Source organism: Pan troglodytes, chromosome 14 (assembly GCF_028858775.2).
Source record: "Pan troglodytes isolate AG18354 chromosome 14, NHGRI_mPanTro3-v2.0_pri, whole genome shotgun sequence".
NCBI lineage: Eukaryota > Metazoa > Chordata > Mammalia > Primates > Hominidae > Pan > Pan troglodytes.
In genome coordinates, this window is record NC_072412.2 from 18,325,669 (window position 1) to 18,349,544 (window position 23,876).

Consider the following 23,876-nt stretch of genomic DNA (forward strand, 5'->3'; position numbering starts at 1 on the left):
TAATTCCATGGGAGCTGGGAAGGTATCTTTCTTGCAATTGTTTTATCCCCTGTGATTGGGAGTTTTAAAAGGCAATCAGTAAGTGCTTGCTAAGGCAAGAAAAATGAACTGGTATGTTACAGCGCCTCTTGCTGCCCTCAACAACCACCTTTTTATTGCCTAGGGCAGTATCCTTCTAACTGTTGTCCAAGAACAAGTGGTCTCTGTGAGTCTACCAACCAGTCTACAAATAGTTTGGTGATCTCAGAGGAAGGGATCCATCAACGATTACCTTCACCTGTGTTTTACAAACTTGAACTGTCAAATAGTATTTCTACAATAATCCTACTTCCTTAACGAGTGAAAATATACCATAAACCAGCAGGCTCTTTCCTTTATCTTGCTTCCAAGTCTGACAATCAGACATGTATCTTTCCAGGCAACCAACCACGCAATATTTTCCTGAACAAACTAAATGTTCAAGAAAAAGAAATACATGTATGTGCAAACGAAAGACATACATTTAGAAAGCCTCCAACAATGAAGTTAGCTCTCCACCAACTTACCCTAGCCCATGGACATGAACTTCCAATTGTCTCACATTTAGGAGTGGATTTACATTTTTTTTTCCAGCTTAAGGTATAATTGACAAAATTTATATAATTTAATGTGTACATGATGATTTAATATATGTATACATTCTGAAATGATTACAATTGACACATCCATCTTCACAGTTACTGTGTGTGCGTGCGTGTAAAATATTTAAGATCTACAAGTTGGCCAGGCACGATGACTCATGATGTAATCCCAGCAGTTTGAGAGGCCGAGACAGGCAGATCACTTGAGGACAGGAGTTTGAGACCAGCCTGGCCAACATGGTGAAATCTCATCTCTACTAAAAATACAAAATTTAGCCAGGCATGGTGGCACATGCCTGTAATCTCAGCTACTTGGGAGGCTGAGGCACAGGAATCTCATGAACCCAGGAGGTGGAGGTTGCAGTGAGCTGAGATTGTGCCACTGCATTCTAGCTTGGGCAAGAGAATGAGACGCTCTCAAAAAACAAACAAACAAAACTTATTAGATATTTAAAGTGAAAACAGCTCAGAATCACCAGGTATAAGGAAACCTTATTAACATGAAAGAAAAACAATTAATTTTGAGAAAAAAGATAAGGAATGAGAAGAAAACTTCAAAAAACGGTAAATTATTAATATCTAAAAAATACTTACAAATTTAAAGAATGCTATTTTTAAAATAAAGACAGCAGACCAGGTGTGGTGGCTCACACCCGTAATCTCAGCACTTTGGGAGGCCCAGGTGGGTGGATCACCTGAAGTCAGGAGTTTGAGACCAGCCTGGCCAGCATAGTGAAATTTCGTCTCTACTAAAAATACAAAAATTAGCCAGGCATGGTGGCGGGTACCTGTAACCACAACTACTCAGGAAACTGAGGCAGAAGAATCGCTTGAACCCAGGAGGTGGAGATTTCAGAGAGCCGAGATTGTGCCACTGCACTCCAGCCTGAGTGACAGAGTGAGACCCCGTCTTAAAAATATAAAATAAAATAAAATAAAATAAAAATGAATTAAAATTGAGAGCATAAGAACAGAAAAGAACATTCAGAATGTTAAATATACAGTACAGTATGTTGGAAATCCCCAAGATCATCCACAGGTTCAGTGTTCTCTAGAAGGACTCACAGGACTCAGCATACGGTTATATTCATAGCTATGATTTATTACAGCAAAATAATACAAAGCGAAATGTAACCCTGAAGAAAAAAAATGCCTACTTATATCTTTACAGGCACATACATATATACATATATGTATATGCATATTGTTTTTCTTCAGGGCTACACAAACCTGATCATGGCTTCCTTGTATTTTTTTACATTTTGTTGCTAGGGAGCTCAAAGAAAATTCAGAATCCAAATATAAAAATACCATCAGATTTATAACCTAAACCTGTGATGCCCTGCCTCCCTGATTCTAACCCTTATTTCACATTTACTTTTCCCATATGCTTAAAGTGTAAAATTGTGTGTGTGTATGTGTGCATGTGTGTATTTATGTATGCATGTATGTGGGTGTATATACTATATATGTAAATGCCTGTGTGTATATAAATATATGCGTGTGTGTGGGCATGTGTGTGTGTAGTGTTAATTTAATTGGCTTCGAATTCTTAAAATTGGGTCCCCCATACATAAATAATGGTTCAACAATCAAGCACAAATAAAAGCTCTCTTGTTCCAGTTAAGTGCCAATTTTACCAACAGTAAGAGTGTAAATCAACAAGGTAAGTATTATGGAATACAGATGGTTAGATTATCCTTTCTGCGGTGACTCTAACTCCTATTGTCAATAATTTCTAAAATAAATTAACCATAAGTACTTATATAACAATAATTTATATTGTTTTAATTGAAAAAATTCCTGGCATGCCTGTCTTTGATAAAAACATAAATTATTCTTTTTTAATATCATTGAGCAGCTTTATTTAGAAAATGTTATAAGTAAAAAAATAAAACTTATAACTAGGTTTTTCACCTATGCCTCCTTTCTGACTTCTTGCTTCTAAGCACTTCCTTTTGCTGTCAAATGTGTTGTGCTTTATATAATAAATTGCAAGATCATTTTATATTAAGCATCATTTATTTTATACTGCAAATATGTTCCCCTCCCATTTTCCTTGTTAACACATCCAGATTTGGTAGGAAATAAGTAGCAAAACAAGGCAAGGTTCTGCTTTCAGGACTCCTTTCTCTTAAAGACATATTTATACCTAAAACCAATCATTGAAATTTTTCTTATAGGAATATATATCTGTGTCCACAATTCAGAGATTCTGGGGTTAGATGGTAGCCATTGATAGCTCTGGCTTTTAATGGGCCTCGGGGGGCATTTCTTGTTATTATCAAAAAATTATGTTACAATTTTAACTGCAAGTGTTTAAAACATTTATATAGGGTCCAAATTTAGATCCAATAGTATGACAATTTTATCATGCTTAAACTTAACTTTCTTTGGTCACAGAAAAAGCATCACAGTTTTGCTAATTTTTTTTTTAATTTAGAAGAGGGTAGAGAAAAAAATTAACAAATCATAGACTATCAATTACCCCAAGTTAATAAATGTTGACTTTTTTCAAACATCATTTATATAGATATTAATTATTACATACAAAATGTAAATAACTGTTTTTCTCCACCTTCTCTGACAACCGCCACCATCAGACACTTTGTAGATGTCCTGCAAGATCCTTTTTGTATATTTAATATGTGAAGTTATACACATAAAAGATAGCTTTGAAACAAAAGCAGTAACAGTCCTTTCCTTACTGTCTGTGGACTATACTGCCAAAAGCCACAGCCACAGGATTAGAAGTGCTAGTCATCTTACTACATTCACCACGCAGCTATTTTCATTAAGCCCTATCAATGTCTTACTTATTAAAAATTACTCAAGTAAAGATCATTCTGTTTTGGGCTGGGTTTATAGTTTTGAAGACCCAATGCCAAATTTCAACACCTTATAGTATTTGGCAGGAATATGTATAAAATTACTTGATTACTAAATGTAAAAGAAAATGTATGCTGTCAATTCTTACGACATTTCTAATATTACTTTACCAATAATTTTAAAGCTAGTTTATTTATTAAAGATTTTACTTTAGTTACATAAACTTGAAAAAGCATTTGACTAGTCTTTTTTAGTATCAAACTTAAGCACTTTTATTTTTCTTTAAGCCAATTAATTAGAGGTATTTTAAATATTTTTAGTAGTGGAACATTCTATACACCACACACAAATACATATAAAAATCTATCACGCATGCCGATGAAGTACTGAAACCGCCTTTGCAGCATTATAACTGAGGAAATTATGACAGTGAAAGACCTAACCGACCCTATCTTGCTTCTAACCCTTAAGCTGTCCTTCCTCATTCCTGGGCATAAGCTGAACTAACTTTGGGAAGGAATTTAGTTCACTGTTTGACTCTGAAAGCAAATTGATAACAGCCCTTTCCCGAAAAAAAAAAAAAAAAAAAAAAACCCTTCTTGCCTGGGGAGCAGTCTGCCTTTGCAGGACTAACATATTAGCTACAAGATTAGAAATTACAGTTTAGGGGTTACGCAGTCTCCGGCTTCAAAATTCTGAACCTCCCCAAACTGCTCCTGCGGGTGACATCACTACTGTAAAGCCTAACATCAGTACTTGATACATGTTGCAGACCCTGCCCAGGCCAATAATCTGGCCCAACCAGATGTGCCATCACTCCCATAAATGGAAGACAGCAAAAAAACCTAACTTCAACCCCCTATGATTCCATCTCCAACCTGACCAATCAGCACTCCTTACTTTCCAAGCCCCTACCCACCAAATATCTTTAAAAACTCTGATCCCTGGCCACATGCGGTGGCTCATGCCTGTAATTCCCAGCACTTTGTGAGGCTGAGGCGGGCAGATCACGAGGTCAGGAGTTCAATGCCATCCTGGCCAACATGATGAAACCTCATCTCTACTAAAAATACAAAAAATTAGCCAGACATGGTGGTAGGTGCCTGTAATCCCAGCTACTCAGGAGGCTGAGGCAGGAGAACGGCATGAATCCGGGAGGTAGAGGTTGCCATGAGCAGAGATTTCACCACTGCACTCCAGCCTGGGTGACACAGTGAGGCTCCATCTCAAAAAACAAACAAACAAAAACAAAACAAACAAAAACCCTCTATCCCCAAATGCTCAAGAGGAGACTGATTTGAGTAATAAACTTTGGTTTGCCACACAGCCGGCTCTACGTGAATTACTCTTTCTCCACTGCAATTCCTCTATCTTGATAAATTGGTTTTGTCTAGACAGTGCGCAAGGTGAACCCAATGAGCTGTTACCGTACGTTTTACAGCTTTAAAGATCCCCCTTTATTTCCCATCTTAGACTTTCAGATTCTTGATAACCTGGTTCACAACCCTAGACAGCTGTCACCTAAATAGCCTTAAATTTGAACATTAAAGGAAACAACTCAGTTGAAAATCAAATACCAAAACTTACATCATAAACTACAGGAAAAAAAAAGTCTGGTGGTGCAAGAGGGAGACACTAATATTTTTCTTTAAGCCAAATTACACATAATTAAACTGCACTCTTTCTTAAAAACCCAAGTGTAGCCTCTATTGCAATAACTATTTTAGTCAAAAAAAAAAAATCAAGTGAACACAGAACTCAGTCAACTGAGTAGAAGAAAAAAAAGAAAGAAAAAAAGACAAGGTCTTAGGAGAGTAAAACAAAAAAAACAAAAACACGAAGGCCTTTCAAATAGAAACATGCATACATACACACACAATCTTGGATGTTACCTTTTAAGCTGATTTTTACACAATTGTGCTCCTTTAAACAAAACTCTTTTAATCTTACTACCATATTTCAGCTAGAACAAAATTCTGCTAAATTAACAATGGTCACACAAATTATATGATTTCTGAGCACTCTAAGTGTAAGCGGAAATTAACACCAGCTGGTTGTTAAACGTCGACTTTATTCTTTAAAAGGAATTTGCAAGACAGAATCCAAACCCAGTTTCTTACCTTGTGATGGGTCTCAGGCTGTAGACTGCTCTCTACCATCCTAGAAGCAGAAAAAGAAAAAATGGATTTGCCTGCTGGAAGAAGTGAGCTCTAACTCCATAAAAAAAGACATCGCTGATCTCCAAAAATTTGGTCAAGATCTGAAGTTTATTTTGCTGTATGTCTCCCTCTTTTTTTTTGGAGTTTTACTTGCTTCCAACAAGAAGACAAGTTTCCGTACCTCCATGATGATGGAAGGCAGGTAACTCCTTTATGGAGTTTGAGCTCACTTCTTCCAACATGCAAACTGGGGCCTGGCCCCAACACCCCACCTGCACTGGGCTTCCTCTTCCTCCCACAGCCAGAGCTGCCTTCTCTCTCCATCTTCTCGGGGAGTTTCCCTCAGAAACAGCCCTAAAGCCTCCTATGCTTTCCAACCTCAAAAGCCCTCAGGGAGTGAGTACTACTGTAAAATTAATGGTAAGATAGCAAGACAGAAAAAAGAAAAGGAGTGAGAATCTAGCAGAAATACACAGAACGCTCCAGAAAATGAAAGCTTCTGTACTCACCATGAAAGAAAAAGGCCTCAAAGAAGCCGGCCACAGAAAAGCCACACCGAAGCTGTCCTCAGTAGTCAGCGCCATGGACAAGAGGTGTCTCTTCCCCAGGAGGCATCCTCAAGTTATCCCGAAGCTGCTGCAGCACCTGGTGTCTCCTGGTAATCCTAAAATTCATATAGAACCAAAAAAGAGCCCACATAGCCAAAGCAAGACTAAGCAGAAAGAACAAATCTGGAGGCATTACATTACCTGACTTCAATCTATACTACACCTAGTAGAGACGGGGTTTCACCGTGTTAGCCAGGATGGTCTTGATCTCCTGACCTCGTGATCACTTGCCTCGGCCTCCCAAAGTGCTGGGATTTACAGGCGTGAGCCACCGTGCCCGGCAACAGACTTTTAATAAACAAGAGCCAAGAGAGCACCCTGACACTGTGGCTCACATCTGCCATCTCAGCACTTTGGAAGGCCAAGGTGGGCGAGTCACTTGACCCCAGGAGTTTGAGATCAGCCTGGACAACATGGCAAAACTCTCTAAGAAGTACAAAAAATTAGCTGAGCATGGTGGCGCATGCTTGTAGTCCCAGCCACCTGGGAGGCTGCAGTGGGAGGATCACTTGAGCTCAGGAGATCGAGGCTGTAGTGAGCCATGATTGCACCACTGCCCTCTAGCCTGGGTGGCAGAGGCACCTCTGAATCTGTCGGATTCTAACCCTGTATATCTCAAATTTTATTAATATTACTCAATCTTAAAGGGAGCTATGATGTCTTTAGTCTTTAAAAATATTAAACCTATAAACAGAGGACTCTATAAGGTTAAACAGTATTCAAATTTCTATATGCCTTAAAACGTGGACACAATGTATTGAGAAACACACCTACAAAAATGCACCCAATCAACTCTGAACAAAAATTTAGGTATCTCTTCAATACAAGCTATCTAGTGGTATTTACACATATTCTTCCATATATCAACAGTATCTTACACGCTCATGTTAAAAATAACTAAAAAGTGTCCAAATTATAGGCCTTACACATTTCTGAAAAACAATACAATATAGATTGTCTTATAGCAGTCAAGAAAATGCATAAACTAGAGGACTTATCACCAAAAACATAATAATAATAATAATAAAAGAGTTCACATCAAAGGTAGTAATACTAAGAATAAGAGAGGGCTCAACACCGCAGGTTCTTTGAAGCAAAAGTTATTAAAACCTTGTTTTGTTTGTGATTCTTTGCCTTAAAACATTATATACGGCCGGACGCCGTGGCTCACACCTGTAACCCCAGCAGCACTTTGGGAGGCTGAGGCAGGTGGATCACCTGAGGTCAGGTGTTCTAGACCAGCCTGGCCAACACAGTGAAACTCCATCTCTACTGAAAATACAAAAATTAACTGGGCGTGGCAGCAGGCACCTGTAATCCCAGCTACTCAGGGGGCCAAGGCAGGAGAACTGCTTGAACCCGGGAGTTGGGGGGTCGCAGTGAGCCGAGTTCGTGCCATCATACTCCAGTCTGGGGTACAAGAGCGAGACCTCGTTTTCAAAAAGAAAAAAATTACCCACAGATTCTCCCCACTTCCTTTTTCTCTTGCAAAGAGGTGGTGATGAACCAGGTTTGCTCATGCAGATGACAACACTGTTGAAAATGGTGGCAGAGAGCTGGGCGCAGTGGCTCACACCTGTAATCCCAGCACTTTGGGAGGCTGAGGCGGGTGGATCACCTGAGGTCGGTAGTTCAAGGCCAGCCTGACCAACATGGAGAAACCCCCTCCCTACTAAAAGTACAAAATTAGCTGGGCATGCTGGCACATGCCTGTAATCCCAGCTACTCAGGAGGCTGAGGCAGGAGAATCTCTTGAACCTGGAAGGTGGAGGTTGCAGTGAGCCAAGATCGCCCCATTGCATTCCAGCCTGGGCAAGAAAATGATGACAGAGACATAAAATGAAGGGAATACAGTTCACTTAATAATCTCACAAATTAGAACGTATTACCCCTGTGACTCTTGCATAGCTCCAGACAAATATGTGGAACAGATGAAATGGCTGTTTGCTACCAATACTCTATGTGATGCTTCATTTTTTGATTCCTTGAATAACTACTTAAAACACATTAACCCATTTATGCCAGAGGCTGCAATTTTTTGAATTTTTGCATGAGTGAAAAATCAGACCTTGTCGATGACCCTGAGTAGTAGGATATAAGTAACTCTCTCATGCTTAGCATTCCAATAATGGAACGCTAAGCATAAGTGGGTTAACACGATCATGAAAGCATAGCTATTCAAGTAACTACACGACCGATTTTTTTCCTCATCTCTAAAACATAGTAAGGTACCTGTTGTTTTAAAAATACAACACAGTGAAAGTAGTTTCTTTTTAACTCAGTTTTGATTTGTTGTCTGGGCATAAAGAAAACAAAAAGAGAAGGAGAAACAAGAATAGAAACATGAAATAAAGGCGGCAGCAAAAAAAAAAAAATGAACAAGATGATGAAAAGAAAAAAACACAAACTGGAAGAAAGAAAAAAGAACAGGCATGGGAATTAGAAGGCCTATTATGATACCTTTTATCCCCTCCCCAATTCATGAAATTTGAAAAAATCCAAGACTATCATGACAAAAAAGAAGCAAAAAAGTTACACAAATAGTCAACCCCCTAATTTTGTTAAGAATGAGACAATGCTGCCACTCACACCGCAGTCACCAGCAGGAGGAGGGCACCCTCCAGAGATTGCTGAAGAAGTGGGAGGACTCCTACTTTCCCTAGGTGTGCCTCCACCACTGTTACTGAGGCCCACAGTACAGCACCCGCAGGTTCCTCCCCACCCCAGGTTGGCTGGGCCCTGCAGCACTTCTACTCTCCCTTCCCGGCCCCCAGACTTGCTGCTGCTACCACGACTAGCACCGATGCCAATACAACCACTGTCACCTTCAACACAGCAGCCCACCCTACAAGGTTCCTACCACCTTGCCCCTGTGGGCACCCTCCTAGCACTCTGGTCGAGCTGCAGTCTCCAACACTGTCAACAATAGCATGAGATAAACTGCAGAGCCACTACATACGCAGGCTCCAGTGTACCACAGGTGACTCCTCCTTCTCCTCCTCCTCCAGCCTGGCTTGGAGCAGCTAGGCAGGCAAAGCCAGAATAGCCTAGAATGGGATGCAGGGAGTGGTGGCGTTAGTGTCTCACCTTGTCACGCTGGCCACTGGGTGGCAGGGACCAGTTTTAGTAAAGGCACTCACACCCACCCGCCAAAGTCCAGCCTCTCCTTCTGGCAAAAGCTGGCCAGAAACTGGGACTTGGGGTGAGTGTAAGTGCCTTCGCTGAAACCACCCCGAGCCAAGTGCAGCTGGCCACAAATTGCTGGGCCCACCAGGGCTGACAGAGCAGGAGTAGGAGAAACTCAGACCCAGCCAGCCATCCCCACACAAGTGCTGGTTCCCGTTCCTGACACCTCCACCCTCAGTGCCCTGTCCCCACTGTCCCCCGTGATGCCCACTACTCCCTGCCCGGTAGTCCCAGGTGGTCTCTGCAACACGGAGCATGGGGGCATGGGCCAAGAAACCGCTGTTGGTGTGGGGGCCCTGCCATGTTCAAGAGTGCACGAACAGGAGGAGGTTATCCACTAGAGTCTGGAGTTGGGAAGAGGGGAATGGTCACCGGAAGGAGGCCACTGCTGTCACTGTCACTGCCACCCCTGCAGCCCACCAACACTGCTAACAGTGTACCCCCGACAGCACCCCTAACCTGCCCCCTGCTGCTGGAGGTGTATCCCCTGGATAGCACACCCAACACACCCCATGCCAGTTTGCAGGCAGTGTAACCCCAGTATTCCCCCAAACCACCCCCACCCAGGCAGTGTAGCACTGGATAGTGCCCACGACCTGACCCAGCCATGGGTGTTGTTGCACTAGATAGTGCCCCAAACCCGTCCCTCACACGCACCCCACCAAGGTCAGCGCAGCTCCTGATAGCACGCCCCAAGGGTAGTGCAACACCCAACAATGCCCCTAAACCACCCCCCACTACCAGCATTGGAGCTCCGGATAACCACCCCACCCACCCCCTGCCGCAGCCAGTGCAGCAGAAACTAGTGCCCCTAACCCGTCCACCGCCACCGACAGCACACGTTAGCACACACAACTTGCCTCCCCCAAACACCCCCACCACCGCCGGCAATGTAGCCCCCTGGTAGGCAGCCAACCCACCCCACCACCAGCAATGCAACCCTGGAGAGTGCCCCCAACCAGCCCCCTACCACAGGCAGGGCAGCCTTGGGCAGTGAGCCACAATAGGACACCCAACCCCTGCCCCCAGAGACAGGCAGCACAGCCCCGGATAACTCACCTATGCAACAACATTTCTACCACTCTGGCCAAGCTGTAGTGTCCGACATCACCCCCAACTGCAGTAAGGCGAGCTGCGGCGGCGCAAGCTCCAGCCTCCAACATGTGGTGGTGCCTCTCCCTTCTACTCGTCCTCCTGCCCGACAGGAGAAGCTCCCGCTGCCGGCCGCCCTCCTACCGTTCCGTCGCCACCACCAACCGCAGCGAGTCAGTGCCCCGGGAGGCGGCTGCTAGCAGCCCCTTCTCGTAGTTCTCTAAAGCAGACACCGAGCACTGACACTGAAGAGCCTGAAATGAGTGGACGCCGCCTCAGCATGCTTTATATGCCGAGGTTAAGGCACACGCAGTTCCTGGACTACATGTTCTGATTGGATGAGAGAAAAACCTTTAGGTCTACTCTGATTGGACTTTATTTTCATGCTGTGATTGGTTGTCTTAAGGCTTGCTCTTATCCAATCAGAACATGATAATAAAGTCCAATCCGAGTAACCCTGGAGGTTCCTTCTCATCCAATCAGAACGTGCAGTCCAGGAATCCTCTTGTATATATAACCTCAGTATATGAATGCTGCTGAAGGGAAGTCAGGCCCTTGCAAGTTCACGTGTCTTCATGTAGAGCTGCTTACTGCCCGGCTTAGAGAACCAGGAATGGGTTATCAGCGGCTGTGCACTGGATGGTGGGGCCACGACAACGTGGCTCGCCTGGCTGCGGTTGGTGGTGGCAGCAACGGAGACGGCAGCGCGGCTGCAGTGATAGGAGAAGGAAAATAGTTTTGGGATAGATGGAGGGGGTTAAAGGGGGTGGTTAGGAGTAAAGTGGGTGGTTAGTGCCAAAGGGAAAAGAGGATAGCGAGCAGGAGAAGGCATTGCAAAAAGACGATAGGAAAAAGATGGTGGGAAAAAAATTTTGGGGTAGATGGAGGGGGAAAAACAGGGTGGGGAGTGGGAGGGAGGGAAGGTTTTGCAGAAAGACGGCAGTTAAAAAGTTTATGGGTAGATGGAGGGGGAAAAGAGGGTTGCAAGTGGGAGGAGGAAAGAGAGGGTGATAAAGGGGGGAAAGCGGGGGTCAGCAGTAGGGAGAGAAGGTTTTGTGAAAAAAAATGGGGAGAAAGGTTTTGGTTAGACGGGAGAAAAGAGGGTAACAAGTGGGGGAAGGAAAAAGAGGGTAGCTAGCAGGAGGAAGACAAGGTTTTGCAAAAAGATAGCAGCCAGAAAAGAAAGAAGGTGGAGAAAGAAAAGACGGTGGGTAAAAAGTGGGTAGATGGAGCGGGGAAAGAGGGTTGGGAAAAAAGGGAAGATAGTTTGGAGTAGATGGAGGGCAAAAAAGAGAGTGGCAAGCAGGACAGGTCAAAGAAGAGAACGAGTGGGAAGAGGGGATGACTGTGAAACGACGGTGGGGAAAATTTGGGGGGATAGATGGAGGGGGAAAAGAGCGAGGTGAGCAGGAGCCGGGGAGAAGGCTTTACGAAAATACGGTGGGGAAAATTTTGGGGGGTAGATGGAGGGGGAAAAGAGGGAGGTGAGCAGGAGTGGGGAGAAGGCTTTGCGAAAAGACGGTGGGGAAATGTTTTTGGGTAGATTGGAGAAGGGAAAGAGGGTGGCAAGCAGGAGCGGAGGGAAAGACGGTGAGGAGAACAGTTTTGGGTAGATGAAGGGGTAAAAGAGGATGGTGAGCAGCAAGAGTGGGGAGAAGGCTTTGGGAAAAGACAGGGGGAAATGTTTTTGCTTAGATGAAGGAGCAAAAGAGGGTGATGAGAGTGGGATGGGGAAAAAGAAGGTGGCCAGAGAGAAGGGGAAAAGAAAGTGGGAAAAATCAGTGGGGAAAGTGTTTAGGTAGACAGTTGGGGAAAGGGTGGTGAGCGGGAGAGTAGAGAAGGGTTTGCGAAATGACGGCGGGGAAAAAATGGTGGGGAAAAAGTTTTGGGCTGGATGGAGAAAGAAAAAGGGTAGCGAGGGGGGAGGGGGCCAAAGGCGGTTGGGAAAAGAAGGTGGGGAAATAAAGGTGGGAGACAAAGGTTTTGGGTAGATTTTTTAAAAATCAGATTATTTGTATTTTTGCGTTTGAGTAGTTTGAGTTCTTTATATATTTTGTGTCTTAACCCCTTGGCTGATGCATAGTTTGCAAATGCTTTCTTCCATTCTCTGGGTTGCTTCCTCATTCTACTGATTGCTTCCTCTGCTTTGCAGAAGCTTTTAAGTTTAATGTAATTACATCTTTGGTTTTGTTGCTTGTGCTTTTGACAAGTTTAATGTAATTAAACTTTTGCTTTTGTTGCTTGTGCTTTTGGTATCTATTTGAAAATCCCTTGTCCTAACCAATTTCATGAAGCGTTTATCCTGTTTTCTTCTCTAGTACTTTCATAGTTTCAGGTCCTACATTTAAATTTTTATTTTGAGTAGATTTTTGTATATGGTAAGATAACGGCCTCGATGGATTCTTGTACATGTGGCTGTTGGGTTTTCCTAGCACAGTTTATTGAAGAGATTTTCCTTCCTGAATGTGTGTTCTTGGTGCCTTTGTTAAAAATGAGTTGACTGTAAATGCGTGAATTTATTTCTGATTTCTCTATTCTGTTTCATTAGTCTATGTCTCTGTCATTCCTTCATTTCTCTGTCTCTCCCCCGCCCATTTTTTTGATAGTCCCATGCTGTTTTGATAGTACCTGGCTTACTTTAGGTTTGTAGTAGATTTTGAAATCAGGTAGTGTGATGAATCCAGCTTTTCTTTTTATTCCAGATTATTTTGTCTATGTGAGGTATTTTTCATTTCCATGTGAATTTCAGGATTTTTTTTTCTAGTTCTATGAAGAATGTCTTTTGTAATTTAACACGGATTGCAATGATTCTGTAGACCACGTTGGGTGATATAGATATTTTAACAATATTCTTCGGGTGCGTGGACATGGAATATTTTTCCATTTACTTGTGTCTGCTTTAATATCTTTCATCTATGCTTTATAGTTTTCATTGTGGGATCTTTTGTCTTTTTGGTGACGTTTATCCCTAGATATCATTTTTTTGGTAATGAAATAGATTTCTTGATTTTTTTCTTAGGTATTTCACTATTGGTGCATGGGTGCGTGCCGGTTTTTATATACTGATATTGTATCTTGCAACTTGACTAAATTTATAATTTCTAGTCGGTTTTTTTGTGGAATCTTTAGGGTTCTCTACATATATATGTGTATAATATGTATGTATGTATATATACATGTGTATGTATATATGTATATATGTATGTGCGTATGTATATATGTGTATATATGTATGTGTATATGTGTATGTATATATATGATCATGTCCCCTGCAAACAAAGGCAGTTTGACTTCCGTTATTCTAATTTGGATGTCTTTTATTGCATTCTCCTAATTGCCCTACCTAGGACTTCCAGTACTGTGGTGAGTAAAAGTGGTGTAAAAGTAGCCACACTTGTTCCAGGTCTTAGAGGAAGAGCTTTTAACTTTTCCCCATTGATTATGATGTTAGCTGTGGGTTTGTCCCATATGGCCTTTATTGCGCTGAGATACGTTGTTTTGTACTCATGTTGTTCAGTTTTTATCATGAAGGAATGTTGATTTTTATTTTTTCAGCATCTACTGAAAAGATTATATGGTTTTTATTCTTGATTTGCTGAATGTGATGTCGCACATCTATTTATTTGTGTTTATTGCATCCTCCTCACATTCCTGGGATGAATCTCACTTGATCATGGCAGATCATCTTTTTATTGTGTCGTCAAATGCAATTTTCAAGTATTTTATTGAGGATTTTTTTGCATCTGTATTCATCAAGGATATTTGCCTGTGGTTTTCTTTTTGTGTTGTGTCCTGGTCTGGTTTTTGAACCAGGGTCATGCTGTCCTCATAGAACAAGTTTCAAAGCCTTCCTTCCTCTTCATTTTTTGGGGAATATTTTGAGTAAAATTGATATTAGCTCTTTTAGAAATTTTTGGTAGAATTCAGCAGTAAAACCATGATTCTTGTGTTTTTCTTTGACAGAAGACTTTTTATTCCTGCTTTAATTACATTACTCATTATTGGTCTGTTCAGGTTTTTTATTTCTTCATCATTCTATCTTGTGAATTTGTTGTATGTCCAGAAATTTGTTCATTTCTCCTAGATTTTTCTATTTGTTTTTATATAGGTGTTTTCAATAATCTCTTACAATCCTTCATATGTCTGTGTTATCAGTTGTAATGTCTCCTTTTTCATCTATGATTTTATTTTCTTTTTCTTTCCAGTTAAAGCTTGTCAATTTTGATTTAAAAAAAAAAAATCCCAGCTCTTTATGCCATTGGTTTTTGGTATTTTTTTGTTTCTATTTTTAAAATTTGTTTTCTAATCTTTATGATACTTTTTCTACTAATTTTAGCATTTTATTTTTCTTGTTTTTCTCATTGCTTGAGGTGTACTGTCAGGTTGACTGTTTGAGATCTTTCTACTTTTCTGATGTAGGCATTTATAGCTATGCACTTTTCCTCTTACATCTGCCTTTGCCGCATCCCACGGGATTTGTTATGTTGTGTTTCTGTTCTTATTTGTTTCAATAAATTTTTAATTTTCTTTTTATTTTTTTCATTTATTTATCTGTTGTTCATGAACATGTATTTTAATTTCCATATATTTGTATAGTTTTTAAAGTTCCTCCTGTTACTGATTTCTAGTACTATTCCACTGTGGTCAGAAAAGATGCTTGATATGATTTCGGTTTTTAAAAATGTGCTGTGACTTGTTTTTTGGCCTAACACATAGTCTTTCCTGGAGAATAATCCATGTACTACTCAGTGGAATGTGCATTGTGCAGTTGCAGAGTGGAAAGCTGTGTAAATGTTAGGTCCATTCGGTATAGATTACAGTTTAACTGATGATGTCTTGTTGCCTGGATGATCTATCCATTGATGATAGTGGAGTGTTGATTATAGTGGAGCGTTGAGGTACTCTATTACTGTATTGCAGTCCATCTGCCCTTTAAGGTCTGTTAATATTTGCTTCTGTGTTCAGTTGCTTGAGTGCTGGTTGCATATGCGCTTATAATTGTTATGCTGCTGTTTACTTCTTTCTCATGATGTAATTATCTTCATTTTTTTCCTTTTTTGACTGACAGCCTATTTTATCTAAGTATAGCTATTTCTGCTTTTTTGTTTCCATCCCTTCACTTTCAGTCTATGTATGTCTTTGTAGGTGAACTGAGTTTCTTGTAGGCAGTATATAATTGGGTCTTGTTTTTTAATCCATTCAGCCACTCAGTCTTAATTGGAGAATTTAATTCATTTATATTCAAGGTTATTGCTAACAGGTAAAAACATACTACTGCCATTTTTTGCTTGTTTTCGGGTTGTTTTGCTACTCTTTTTGCTTTTCTTTCTCGCTTCCTTCCTCTTTCTCTTCTCTCTGATCTTGCTTTTTTTCTTCCTTTCTTTTCTTTCCTCTTTCCCTTCCTTCCTGTATTTATTTGTAGTGAGGTAATTTTTTCAGGTAGTATGTTTTAATTCCTTGCTTTTAATTTTTAGGGTGTCTATTATTGATTTTTGTTTTCTGGTTACCATGAGGCTAAACCACATAATTATAATCAGTTATTTTAAACTGAAGAAAACTTAACTTTGATTGGTCTCAGCTACTCAGGAGGCTCAGGTGGGAGGATTGCTTGACCCTGGGAGGCTGAGGTTGCAGTGAGTTGAGATTGCACCACTGCACACTCCAGCCTGGGTGAGTGACAGGGTGAGACCTCACCACACTAAATAAATAAATAAATAAATAAATAAATAAATAAAGCAATAGCTTATATTGAATTCTGATTGTAAATTTTGAGATGGTGATTGATAAGGTATAAAGAATAAAGTGAAAATCATTCATAATCTCATTACCCAAAGACAACTACTCCTAATGTTTTGGTACATATGCTTCCTAATTCATAACCCCCTCTGTCACATACACACAAATGCACACATACAATAGATACATTTTACACACAGATATAATTTTATTGTAGCATTTTAAGAAAAACGGCTTTGTAATTTTTTTATTTAAAAATATTGTGAATATCTTTTGTGAATTATATTCATACAAAATATTATACATCATAGGCCGGGCGCGGTGGCTCATGCCTGTAATCCCAGCACTTTGGGAGCCCAAGGTGGGCGGATCATGAGGTCAGGAGATTGAGACCATCCTGGCTAACACGGTAAAACGCCATCTCCACTAAAAAAAAATACAAAAAATTAGCCTGGCATGGTGGCACACACCTGTAGTCCCAGCTACTCAGGAGGCTGAGGCAGGAGAATCGCTTGAACCTGGGAGGTGGAGGTTGCAGTGAGCCGAGATCGTGCCACTGCACTCCAGACTGGGTGACAGAGCAAGACCCTGTCTCAAAAAAAAAAAAAAAAAAAAAAAAATCATACATCTTACTTTTAAGATTGTGGTTTCTACTCTTTGGGGTGGCAGGTACACTTCTTGCTAAAATGAATTGTCTCAGTATCTTTGATTTTCCTTCTCTCCCCTTGGCTATTGCTTTCAGAAGGGGGGCCTGGATCTCCCTCCTGTTTGCTTGGGGACAAACATAGTATCATGGGGTTATGAAAACTTGTTGCCTGCCCCAGATAGCAACACTGGCTCCAGTTCTGAAAATCAAGGGAATGTAAGAGTTTTTGCCCTCTGATTAATACTAAGATGTAAATAAATTGGTTTTAGATCACTGTAACAAATGATTTAGTTGTAACTCTGTGTGTTTTAGATCATTGTAGCAAATGATGTAGATGGAACTCTGTGTTCCTTTTAATTAAGAGCCAGGATTTCTATACAGTATGTTCATTGTCTGCTTTATCAGTAAAAGTATAGTAGAGACGGGGTTTCACCATGTTTGCCAGGCTGGTCTTGAACTCCTGACCTCAGGTGATTCACTCTCCTTTGCCTCCCAAAGTGCTGGGATTACAGGTGTGAGCCACCGCACCTGGCCATCACCTTACTTAGGTGGAGTCTTGTGTGAAACACACAATAGAACTCACGTTCACTTACAGCTGGGGGAGGCTCACCTCATTGTGTGACAAGATTGGAGCCTGTCTGCCACACCTCCCTGTGTATCTCTGCATGTCCTCAGGTCTGCTGGGGGGCTCCCTTGTCATGATCTCTTATGCAGAGGAAGGACATGGCATGTGTTGAGAGCCAGCCTGGTGGTGGTATGTAGTGACTGCCCCGCCAGTGGAAGCTGCTGCTGTTGCCTTTTCGGACCATCTCTTCCCTGTCCAGGGCCTTACTTCATGGAAACACCGCAGGTGGAGTCCAGCAGGAAAGTGAGAACTGCTCTTTTCCTTCCTTTTTTTTTTTGATACAGAGTCTCACTCTGTTGCCCAGGCTGGAGTGCAGTGGTGCTATCTCGGCTCACTGCAACCCCTACCTCCTGGGGTCAAGTGATTGTTTTGCCTCAGCCTCCCAAGGAGCTGGGATTACAGGCGCCCACCACCATGTCTGGCTAATTTTTGTATTTTTAGTCGAGACAGGGTTTCACCATGTTGTCCAGGCTGGTCTCGAACTCCTGGCCTCAAAAGATCCATCCACCTCAGCCTCCCAAAGTGCTGGGATTACAGGCATGAACCATCGTGCCCAGCCAAGAACTTCCCTTTTTTTTTAAATATGACACAGAGTCTTGTTCTGTCACCCAGGCTGGAGTGCAGTGGCGTGATCTCAGCTCACTGCAACCTGCACCTCCCGGACTCAAGCGATTCTCCTACCTTAGCCTCCAAATATCATAATATCATGGGGTTATGAAGACATGTTGCCTGCGCCAGATAGCAATACTGGCTGTAGTTCTAAAAATAAAGGTAATGTAAGAGTTTTTGTCCTGTGATTAAATTAAGAGGTAAATAAAATGGTTTTAGATCATCATAGCAAATGATTTACATAAAACTGCATTTTAGATCATTGTAGCCAATGATTTAGATATAACTCTGCGTGTACGTTTTAGTTAAGAATTCAAGATTTCTGTACAGTACGTTCATTGTCTGCTTTATCTGTAAAGCCTAAAAGCTGATACTGGGTGAGGTAAGAAAATGGATGCGTTTTACCATCACAAGGAAAAGATATTATCCGTACAGTCTTGCCAAGGAGGCATGGACTACTTAAATTGGCTTCTGGATTTCAGTTTGGGTATGATAGCCTTAAGTTGCATTTTTTGGTTACTGCTTAATATTTATTTTAGTAACTGACTGTGTGTGTTTAGTAATTGATTGTGTTAATGAACCCTCCTGTCCTAAAAGCAAAAATGAAGAGGTTCAAGGGAGCATGAATTGTTAACATCTCCTTTAAACAAATAGGCTAGGTTAAAATTTTTTTACAGAGCTTTACAGTATTACATGTCAGTTTATTACAGTATTACATGTCAACAAAAATGGCAGAAGCTCTCTCAACTGACTTGCCAGATGGATTAGATCTCTCCATTCACTCAATAAAATGTCCAAGATTTCATACTATATTTTCAATTAAAGAGGAGTTTCAGACTTTATGTTGCTCCAATTTATGGATACCTACTCTCTTGTACTTTATATCCAAATTTGTAGATCTATTTGAAGAATTCAGAGAATCTATGGAAGATGGCTCAGCTTGCTGTGAAGCAAAGAAACCAGGGACCTTCTCCAGAACCTCTGAAGTTGATGTTAGGTCCAGCTAGTGTTTGTCCTCTAAAAAGAGTAAGTATCTAAAGCCCAAACAACTTGCGTGGCTTTCTTTTGTTAAATCCAATTAATAACCATTCAGATCTTAGAGGAGATTATAGATATTTAAATACATGTCAGTTACCCAGGATTCTATGTAAACCATATTCAGATCCCTTTAATTGAAACATCTTAATAGCTGCTTTTATATTTATGGTGTGTAAGTCTGTTTAGTCCATCAATAGATTGTTTTATTATCTTTTTTTAGAAGTGGAATTCTCTCTCAGTTATGCTAGTGCTTGATTCCAGTAGCTACACTAAAGAATGTGGAATAAAAGAGATGAGTCTTTCTGATTGAATAGAAGTGGATCATTTCCACTAGAACAGCTTCAAAGCTTCCCCCAACTTTTACAGAACATCCATTGCTTAGAGGTATGTGACTGGACCATGTGCTTCTTTGCATTTTCTATTTGAACTTCCTTCATGGCCTTTTTGTTTTTGTTTTTTCGAGACAGGGTCTTAACTCTGTCACCCAGGCCATGGCACATTCATGGCTCACTGCTGCCGTGAACTCCTGGGCTTATGTGATCCTTCCACCTCAGCCTTCCAAGTAGCTGGGACTATAGATGTGCACCAGCACGCCTGGCTAATTTTTTTAAAAATTTATATCAGGCTGGGCACGGTGGCTCACACTGATAATCCCAACACTTTGGGAGGCCAAGGCAGGTGGATCACTTGAGATCAGAGGTTTGAGACCAGCCTGGTCAACATGATGAAATCACATCTCTACCCAAAAATACAAAAATTAGGCAGGCATGGTGGTGCATGCGTGTAGTCCCAGCTACTCAGGAGACTGAGGCACGAGAATTGCCTGAACCTTGGAGGCAGAGGTTGCAGTGAGCCAAGATCTAGCCAGTGCTCTCCAGCATGGTTGACAGAGTGAGACTCTCTCTCAAAAATAAATATATATATATGTATATGTGTATATATATATATGTGTGTGTGTATATATATGTGTGTGTGTGTGTGTATACATGTTAAAAATACGTAACGTGTGTGTTACCAACCCAGGCTGGTCTCACACTTCTGGGCTCAAGTGATCCTCCTGCCTCACCCTCCCAAAGTGTTGGAAGTATAGGCATGAGCCACTATGCCCAGCCTATTTTTGTTACATATTTTATTTATGATGATTCCCTTATCCACTTTTCAGATGCTTAACTGTTGATCAGTTGTTCTGCTGTTGGCAGCTGCCTTCTCAGATGGGCTCCGTGCTCAACAACTCTCTGCTGCTTCACTACATTAACTGTGTCAGAGATGAGCCAGTCTTGCTAAGGTCTTATTAGTGGTTGAGTCAAACATTACAAGAAGGTAAGAATTGAGTGAGGCTGAGACAAGATAGTTTACAAATGGGTTTCTTTTGTAAGGGTGCCAAATTCTAGAGAAGAAGAGCCTTCATATGCTGTGATTATGTCTGTGGTAATCATATATTTAGAGCATGAATGTTTCTGCTGTAATTTCAAGGCAGTAGGAAGGGAGGGGGATTTTGTTGAGGAAATGCTGCTGGATGGAAACACTGATGGATGGAAACACTGCTGGATGCCACCAAGACTCACTGGGTGCCTCTACTTTGACGACTATCACAATCCAAGGATTCTTCATCTTTGTATGTCCAGAAACTTGGTATTAGGCCCCCAGAGTCATCCCGTTAATGGTAATGAAACTCAGAGGAGACTAATGTAAAAGCCAGATTGTCAGCTAATTATAAAATTAATTATTTCTGGTAAGCAAAATGCTCATCTCTGCCAACTAGAATATCCCCTCTCTGCTATCAACAAATATGGGAACCAAATTTGTCGTTAGAAGATTTCTCACTTATAGAATTAAAGGAAAGGGCAGTGAGAAGCCTTTCATCCAGGCCATAGTAAAGCCTGAGCATTTCATTCCTCCACTGGTGGGGGGCGGTGGGGAGATCATATTTCTTTTGACCAAACTGAGTGTTTCATTACTGGATAAGCTACTCCTGATTCTTCTAGTGATTAAAGTTTATTTTAGTTGGTTCCAGGCCAATTCTCCTCCTTCTACTCTGAATCTTTTAAACAGAATATGATAGGTTATTAGATTTCCACTTACTAAGTTTCTGTCATTCTTACATTATACCCAGCCTACCCTAATTGAAGTTTAGGGTATTCTAAAACTTTCAATTCAGATGTTTATACTTTCTTGGATTACTATGTGATATGAAGCTTGCCTTATTCATTATATGTGAATTCTCTCCATTTATGTTTTGACTATAAGCTTTTCCCTATATTACCAAGTTGTTGAACATACCTGTTGTAGTCTACCTCATGAGTTAGCTAGGATGTATGAGACTAATGGCTTTTTTACTTTCTCACTTATTTGTCACTTAGTGATAATTATATTCTGTGCACTTTTTTATTCTGGTACAGCTGGATGCTTGTATTTACTGTTTCTGCTCTAGAATGTATTTGGTACAAGGTGAATAATTATGAACATGGAAAAGAATTTACCAACTTTCTGGATACTGTCATCAGGGCAGAGTCCTTCTTACAAGTAAGATTTCACTTGCTGCTTCCGCACTTCACCACTCTTTACTAACATTTATTTAGATATCCATTGAAAACCTTTTTCTTGGCCAGGTGTGGTAGTTCACACCTGTAATCTCAGCACTTTGGAGGCCAAGGCGGGTGGATGGCTTGAGCCCAGGAGTTGAAGACCAGCTTGGGCAACATAGCAAAACCCCATCTCTACAAGGAATACAAAAATTAGCCAGGCATGGTGGCATGCATATGTAGTCCCAGTTACTCAGGAGGATGAGGTAGGATCACTTGAGCTCAGGAGGTCGAGGGTACAGTGACCTGTAATTGTGCCACTGCACTGCAGCCTGGGTGACAGTGAGATCCTGTCTCAAAAACAAAGAAAAAAACATTTTTTTTAGTACCTGACACCTTTTGTAAATAATATTTGTTGAATTTGAAACTCATTATAAATAGAGTTGGGGAGAGTTGAGTTGGACTTGAAATAGAGCACTGTTGGATTTGAAGAATATGTTACGTTATGCAAATAAAAGAGAAAAGCCTGTAATTTAAGAGAACAAACTGAAGATGTAATTAAATGTATTCAGTTAATTGGATTAGCCAGTAATGTAAATTTCATAGGGTTACTACTTTTGTGCTTATAATCAACAAACATTATTTGAGCATCAGATATATTCCAGCCAATGGACTGATTGGTCTGGGTAACCCCGAGTTGTATTTTAAGCTGCAGCTTAGGTATCAGTACCATCAAGAAGCCTTCACTTACTGCCCAGTGTGGGTTAGCTCCTTGTTCTATGTGATCCCATGGCTCCCTGTGCTTACCTCTATTGTGACACTTCTAGCATCCATTTCTGCACACATGATGAGCTCCCAGCAGGCAGAAACCATATCTAACTCCTCTTCATGTATAGATGTTCAATTTGATTGATAAATGTTTGTGGAGTAATTCCTTTTTTTTTTTTTTTTTCTGAGACAAGGTCTCGCTCTGTTGCCCAGGCTGGAGTGCACTGGCACAATCATGGCTTACTGCAGCGTTGACCACCTGGGCTCAATTGATCTCCCCCATCAATCTAGTAGCTAGGACTACAGGTGTGCACCACCACTCCTGGCTAGTCTTTTTTGTCTGTTTTTTTTTTTCTTTTTTTTTTTTGTAAAACTTGGGGTTTACCATGTTGCCCAGGCTGGTCTCATACTCCTGGGCTTCAGCATTCCTTCTGCCTTGGCCTCCCAAAAGTGCCGAGATTACAGGCGTGAGCCACCACACTCAGCCCAAGTTTTAGGGATTTTGTGTGAAACCATTTAATTGGAAGCTTGGGTGCAGACGATGGTAGTGAGGATAACAATTTAGGTTGACGTTTATGTTTCCTACTTGGGAAGATGGATGGCATTCACTGAGAAAAGAAATACAGGAGGAGCAGGCTTGGAAGGAAAGATGTTTCACTTAAGAGATGCCTATGGGACATCAAAGCGGTCATACCCAGTACGCAGTAAAATAATGAGTGTAAAGCTCAAGAATGAGATTTGGGCTAGAGATAAAGATTTAGGATCCCTCATGTTAAAAGCGGTGGTTTTAGCTATGATGTGGGTGGTTTTAGCTATGATGTGGATGAGATTGTCCAGAGGATTCATATCATGAAAGCAGGTCTTAGGACAGAGTCCTGGTGCATGTCACTATATAAGGCTTGGGTGATAAAGGAAAAAAGGGAAGCCCCAGATCTTCACTCTGGTGGAAATATAAGCAACCTAGACATTTGAGCCTCTAAAGATGGAGCTGCTCAGAGTTGGGATTTGGCCTAATGCCCTAATGAAATTCTAGCCCTATTACATAACATTGTACACATTTTGACTGTTCAAATTACTGCATGTACCCCAAGATAATAAATTTTATTTTAAAAATTCTGTAACTTTTAACCTTCTTTCCAATTGATGAAGTTTTTTTGGTATTTGAGAACTATATTGATAAAGCTGGTAATGCATGCAAACCAGCTGGGCATGATGGCTCACATCTGTAATCCCAGCACTTTGGGAGGCCAAGGTGGGTGGATCATTTGAGATCAGGAGTTTGAGACCAGCCTGGCCAACATGGTGAAACCACATGTCTAATAAAAATAGAAAAATTAGCCAGGCGGTAGTAGCACACACCTGTAATCTCAGCTACTCGGGAGGCTGAGGCCAGAGACTTGCTTGAGCCCGAGAGGCAGAGGTTGCAGTGAGCTGAGAT

The 23,876-nt window shown here is 41.2% G+C and overlaps 1 protein-coding gene and 1 long non-coding RNA gene across 3 annotated transcripts in view; one reads left to right on the plus strand and one right to left on the minus strand.

Moving 5' to 3' along the window:
- Positions 1 to 10,834, minus strand: part of LOC107967839 (lysine-specific demethylase PHF2-like) — a 66,863-nt gene extending 56,029 nt beyond the window's left edge. For both annotated transcript variants that reach the window (XM_063791916.1, XM_063791915.1), the window contains exons 1-3: positions 10,462 to 10,834; positions 6,118 to 6,272; positions 5,570 to 5,609 (exon numbers count right to left, since the gene is read on the minus strand). The gene's annotated coding sequence lies outside the window, so the exon portion shown is untranslated. The remainder of the gene's footprint in view (positions 1 to 5,569; positions 5,610 to 6,117; positions 6,273 to 10,461) is intronic.
- Positions 10,835 to 17,961: 7,127 nt separating this feature from the next.
- On the plus strand, positions 17,962 to 23,546 carry LOC107968045 (uncharacterized). The gene is made up of 4 exons (XR_001708920.3): positions 17,962 to 18,272; positions 19,008 to 19,136; positions 19,369 to 19,532; positions 20,311 to 23,546. It is a non-coding gene; the product is annotated as an uncharacterized LOC107968045 (long non-coding RNA).
- The last annotated feature ends 330 nt before the right edge of the window (positions 23,547 to 23,876 follow it).